Source organism: Cibotium barometz, chromosome 43 (genome assembly GCF_041138505.1).
Source record: "Cibotium barometz isolate CiBa-2024 chromosome 43, ASM4113850v1, whole genome shotgun sequence".
Lineage (NCBI taxonomy): Eukaryota > Viridiplantae > Streptophyta > Polypodiopsida > Cyatheales > Cibotiaceae > Cibotium > Cibotium barometz.
In genome coordinates, this window is record NC_141088.1 from 24,553,687 (window position 1) to 24,559,799 (window position 6,113).

General features: G+C 42.3%; 1 pseudogene; it reads left to right on the forward strand.

Moving 5' to 3' along the window:
• Positions 1-2,100: 2,100 nt before the first annotated feature.
• LOC147613713 (uncharacterized) lies at positions 2,101-5,740 on the forward strand (annotated as a pseudogene).
• The last annotated feature ends 373 nt before the right edge of the window (positions 5,741-6,113 follow it).

The following is a 6,113-nucleotide window of genomic DNA, read 5'->3' on the forward strand; positions in this document are numbered from 1 at the left end:
GGACAGGCCCTAGCAGAGGAAGCGAGAGGAGGCCTAGAGGCGAAGCAGAAAGAAGGCGTGACAAAGAGGCCTGAGCAGCGCAGAGAGAGAGAGTAAATCTTGGTGGTGGAAGCCACCTTTGCTGACAGTTAGGGGCTACCGAGTGGAGAGCACCCTTGGGATCGGGATTATCGGCGGCGAAAAGGAGCAGAGGTAATAAGTAGCACAGAACTCAGACAGGGTAAGGCGATTCCATTTTGGGAAGGTGTATAACTTGTTTTGGCTGAGAAGAGCCTGTATCGAATGAGTCAAAGGAGAAGAGCCTGTATCGAATGAGTCAAAGGAGACTGCAGATATGTATATATTATGAACAGGAGCCTGCTTGTATTAATGAAATGATGGGGTGTATAGTGTGGGGGCTGGAGTGAGAATAGGAGTGGAGTCTTGAGAGAGAGAGAGAGAAAGAGAGCAGTGAAAATACAATGTGAGTAAAGGCAGCCTGCGTGTATACAGCAGCAGTAGTGTTGGGGAATAGTGTGAGTGTGTTGGTATTGAACGAGGGAGAGATTGTGTCAGTGTGGTAACTGGTGAAGGGCCTACGCGGCTTAGTTCGGTGCTGAGGGATAAGGTGTGTGTGCGGGAGGTGGGGTCTTTTATCATGCACTTTGCTATCCCCTATGTTCAAAAAAGCTCTTTGAGGGTCTAGCTCTTCCTGCTTCTTCTAGCCCTCATGATAGTGCCCACATCTACTGCATGTAAAATTTTATTGTTGGTGTGCATATTCTCACTTTCAAAAGAGGCCCTCGCCTGCATCATGTCATCCATGTGAAACACTCTCAGAGGGGATAAGGACGTGGCTTTTCTATGATATCCACCTCCACTATTTCTGTAGCATGCTAATGGCAAGCTTGGAATATGCATCACCCTATCAACATAATGCCCATTTGCATGCCTTAAATGCTCCTTGTCATACCTTCCCATGCCTTTCTTCCATCGCTCAAGGCACTCCAACCCTTTCTTCCATCGGTCTTCCGGCATTAGCTTAGGCTTCTTGAGCATCAAATGCATGCAATACCTTGATATCCCTATGTTCACAATCACATCCATATCCCGGGCATGTCCCCCATAAACAGATGAATGTAGAAGATGGAGTTCAAAGACACACGTAAGCAGATGGCATCTCACAAGAACATCTTGCAAGCCCTCATCCTCATCGAAAGGATCATTATATATGTTCTTTTATATTTTGCTTCTCAGGTGCCCTAGATCCTTGAATCCGCCCATAACTTTGTATCTTGCAACCATCTTATGGATCAAGTGATCTTGCAGCTTCTCCATGTGAACTTGCGCAAATAGATTAGTGATCTCCAATTGTAAGGTTTGCACCTCACACAATTGTAAGGTTTGCACCTCACACAATTTATCAATTAGAAACTGCGTCAGGTAATGCCATCTAACAAGATTCAAGTCGTGGGTCATGGATAAGCTTTGATCTAAAGTGCGCTATTGGAAACTATCCATGGCCACATGGCCGCTTCATATTAGATTGAGAATTGTCCAATCCATTGTTATGGCCTATTGGAAACTATCCATGGCCACATGGCCGCTTCATATTAGATTGAGAATTGTCCAATCCATTGTTATGGCCTATTGGAAACTATCCATGGCCACATGGCCGCTTTATATTAGATTGAGAATTGTCCAATCCATTGTTATGGCCTACATACAATTTTATTTTCCATTGATATTGTGGACTAAAGTGGCCATCTCTACCTTCATGTCGTAAGATTGGAAAGAAGTTCTTATATTAGATTGAGAATTGTCTAATCCATTGTTATGGCCTACATACAATTTTATTTTCCATTGATATCCTGGACTAAAGTGGCCATCTCTACCTTCATGTCGTAAGATTGGAAAGAAGTTCTTTCACAAACATATTGGACATCTATCCTTATTTTCGACGTTCTTTGCAACAGTCCATATATGACTCTTGCAAACTTCGAGATGTGGACGCATCTTGCTTGGAGTTATTTAGTCAATGTTTCTGATTAGATAGATTGAGCTCTCCGCTAACAATGTATCTGTAGTCTGACATATAGTTGTTTTAAATATATAGATACGATGAGTGACCACACCCGTAAAGTGAAGCTGGCGATCATCAAGACTTTGCTACGAGGCACTAGACTTTCTAGAGATACACTGTCAGAGGCCATGGCAGATTATGTGGAGATGGATGATGCGGGTTTAGACAGCACCATCAAGATTCTTGGGAGATTCAGTATGCTTGTACGACCTGGAAAGGGTACATCCTCCTAGCCACATGCAGGAGTGGAGACTTCTTCTCATGCACACACTACAGCGCATCGGTAAGCTTCTCGATTGATAAAATAGTAATGTCATCCTTTTTTTACATATAGAATTCTTAATATATATATCCTTTTGATGTCTTTGTTTGCTTAGGACTCCTATCCCAGGTACATCAGATCACGAGAGTCAGCGGCTTACTCCTGATGTACTTCCTGGTACTGAGGTGACACTTGATTCACAGGCTAGTGGCCGTTCGTCCCGTAGGTATATCTTTTATGGCGATTACGGATTAAATATCAAGTACTTTTTAAGAACTCACATCTCAATATATCGTATGTTTGTATTGCACGTAGGCATCAACCCGACAGAGTATCACACCACCAGTGCCCCCACCAGTGCCCCCACCAGTGCCGATGCACATGTGCACTGGCACTTTGAATGTCACATGCAACATCACGCCTGATGGGGGTATCCCTCGGCATCGCCTTCAGACGACGTCGGATGAGAGACCTTTGCATGTCTTATCTACAGTGAGTTCATATACCATGGCAGTAAGTATTATTTAACATAAAGAATATGAATTACAATTTTTTATTTGAATTACTAACTGACTTTGTTTTGCAATGCAGCGATCAACTTGAGGATGACAAGAAATATGCCATCAACACACTGGAGACGGAGTTTGGGAGAGGATGGAGTCGAAAGTGGTTGCTGAAGCAAATGTGCAAACTCATGAGTCATCGACGCGACAATGCACGGTAAGTAGAGAGAGAGAGAAATGAAACAAAATGAAATGCTATATTTACATCTTCAAAAGGCCAAAATGACCTATGAGACCAAAAAGTTACCACCAGAGAGCTCTGATACCAATGTCAAGTAGAACAATGGTAGTAGAACAGCGGTACTGATAGTTTGCTGTGCGGAACAAGCGTGAGATCATACATATCTATGGTCTCTCAATCTACATTCATGAGGCGACTGACAAGCATGGGGCCCATACTGCTCCCACATACATCAAAGCTGGGGTGACCATAGTGTCATGGAGAGAGAGAGAGCAGAGCTAGAGCAGCAAATGGGCAGTGTGGGGGGTGCTACGGCTAAGGGTACTGCGGGTGCTGCTGGAACTACTGCCATGAAATGCTAGAAGACTGCTGGCTTCGATGGTCTACTGCTAGGCCAAGTCGATCCAGGGAACAATGCTTGATTGCGGGTAGTACTGAAGATAGAAGCCTTCATAGAGGAGGGGAATCAAATCTCGATACGAACTTTCTTTCAGTGAACTTGAAGTTGAAATTACCCTGTACACACCTAGAGCAAGAAATTTTAAAACGAGTCTAAGGGGAATTGAATCCCAACACTAGCCATATGAGGCTATCACCACGAGACTCCCCACCACCCACCCTTGTTAGTAAGTTTTCAAAAGAATAAAAATCATGACTTCACAATGAATTATTTTGAGATTAAATCTTACCGAACATAGGTTGATCCGTCAATAAAATTTCATCTTCATTATCCTTGTTGACTTCTTCAAACTCCTCCATCATTAAATCTGTGTTGACGTTCATTTCCTCCGTAGGCTCGACATCCATTGTTTCTTCCTCTTCGGTGTCTGTAGTGTCAGAGTCTGGATCCTTGTCGTTCTCATCATCTACAATGTCATCATGATCGGAAAGAAGAATTCTACACCTCTCTAACATCGATGTGTCTAGATTCGAGGACGTAATCAATTCATCCTGATCCGCTTTCTCAGAGTCAACGAATGCTATCAAACAAGTGTTGACCTCTAGGTTGGACATGCACAACTTCCCACCATGGATGAGCATCTGTATTCTTGTAAAAGAACGCTTGTTCAACATGAGTTGGCAGAATGTAAGGCTCTTTGGTTGCACGCAATAACTTTGAGGAGTCGACGGACCAAAATCCGGACGGTTCTCTTTTCATTGTGGCATTATTGCCTTTATACTCGGCACGAAACCAATCCACCTTCAAAACCACCTGTCAAAATACACGAATCAAAACTTTAGAATTATGTATAGCTTCAAGAAATCTACATGTCATTGTTGCATGAAGAGAGATGTCATTTACTTCCTTGAAGATACGATACGATACTTCATAAATGCCAACTATGGTTCCCATGTAACCAAGTTCACTGTCGATAAGATTTGTCAGATCTTGAACTTGCACATGATAAATTACTTGAAAGAGGTAACAATGCAAGAATCTTGAGTTAGACGTAAGTCGTCAATAGATTTTATCGGAAGATGTTGTCCATAAGCCCACATGTTGGTATACATTTGAGCCTAGACCAATAAATAAATTATTAAAAAAATTGAGATTCATTTGTTTAGTTCAGAGTTTTCAAAACCCAACAAGTTACTTGTCTTTCACACCCGATCATAAACTCTCTTTGTTCCGTTGAGATTGGCTCATGATCACTAACCGCCCGTTGCATACGGGTGTATACACTCGTTGCATATGGGTGTATAACCAATCCATGAAAGTAGGTACGTCCCCGTCGTTATTTACATTGGTTTGACATCTGGATCTCCTCTTATTTATATTCTAACGCTTATTGAAATATGAAAAATAAACAGATGCTACTGTATGGTGGAGACAAACAAGAGGAGGGATGATATGTGCATGGAGACATGGCAATACTTCCGCAAAGGAGAGACGCCTACGCATCACTTTTCCTCTGCAGAAGGTGTATGGCTTTGCTAACGTATATCAGAATTCATATGAACTTTGCTAGACTGATTCTAACTGTTCTCTAATCTATGTTATTTTGTTTAATCAAATTTACATAGATGGAAGCACGAAAGAGACTACAAGCTGGTCACACATAGACTAGGCCGGATGGGACGAGATGGATTTGTGGCCACATTTGTGAGTATAGACCGTTCAAATTTTAACTTTCAAAGGTAATATTATTGAATGAAGAAATCAATAAGTCTTTGGTTTTGTCTTGATGTAGACCAAAGACTACGGTCGTGCACCTACGGCGCAGGAGATGGAGTATGCCACATACTACGGCTACCGCGCTTTGCAGGCGACACTTGGTGACAGGCCAAATCCACTTGTGGGTATCACTATTTTGTTTTGTAGTTTATTTTCATGTTAACTATAATATGTTCTTATTTGATTTCACTAACTAACGCAGGAGAAATATGGCAAGGATGACATGACAGAGGTGGCTCGACAAGAGGCCGAGGGGCGATGCCGAGAGGTTGAGAGGAGATCGCGGGTGGGGGCATGGGTGGTGGCGCTGGTGATGGTGGTGTTGCAGGTGGGGGCACGTTTGGTGGCGCTGGTGATGGTGGTGTTGCGGGTGGGGGCACGGGTGGTGGTAGTGGTGATGGTGATGGTGATCACGAGCCCGATACTAGCGACTCGTATAGTGATGGCTCATGTAGTGATCATACTTAGGGATCTGTTTTGTATATGTGACGATTGATCACCACACACTCTAGACACATGTACATATATTTGTTGATGATATATATTGACGTATGTTCGTTGCATCATTTAATTTGTCTATTGTCAAACAATTAATTATTTGTCGATAAGTTAATTAGCCTAAGTATCTACGAGAACGTTATTTATTTATCTTTACGTTAAAAAAAAACAAACCCTAAACAAGGAAAGAGGCAAGGCCACGTTGTAACACATCAAAAGAAGCAAAAGATTGGCAAGCATCAACAATTTCTCAAAAGCTCTTGGAAAGCTAGATAGAGACAAATCAGAATCTTTATCGTAGTTCCAGTGAGTGTTTTTCTATGTTAGGGTCTAATATTAACAAGCTTTTGATTTTCATAATTTTTGCAGAG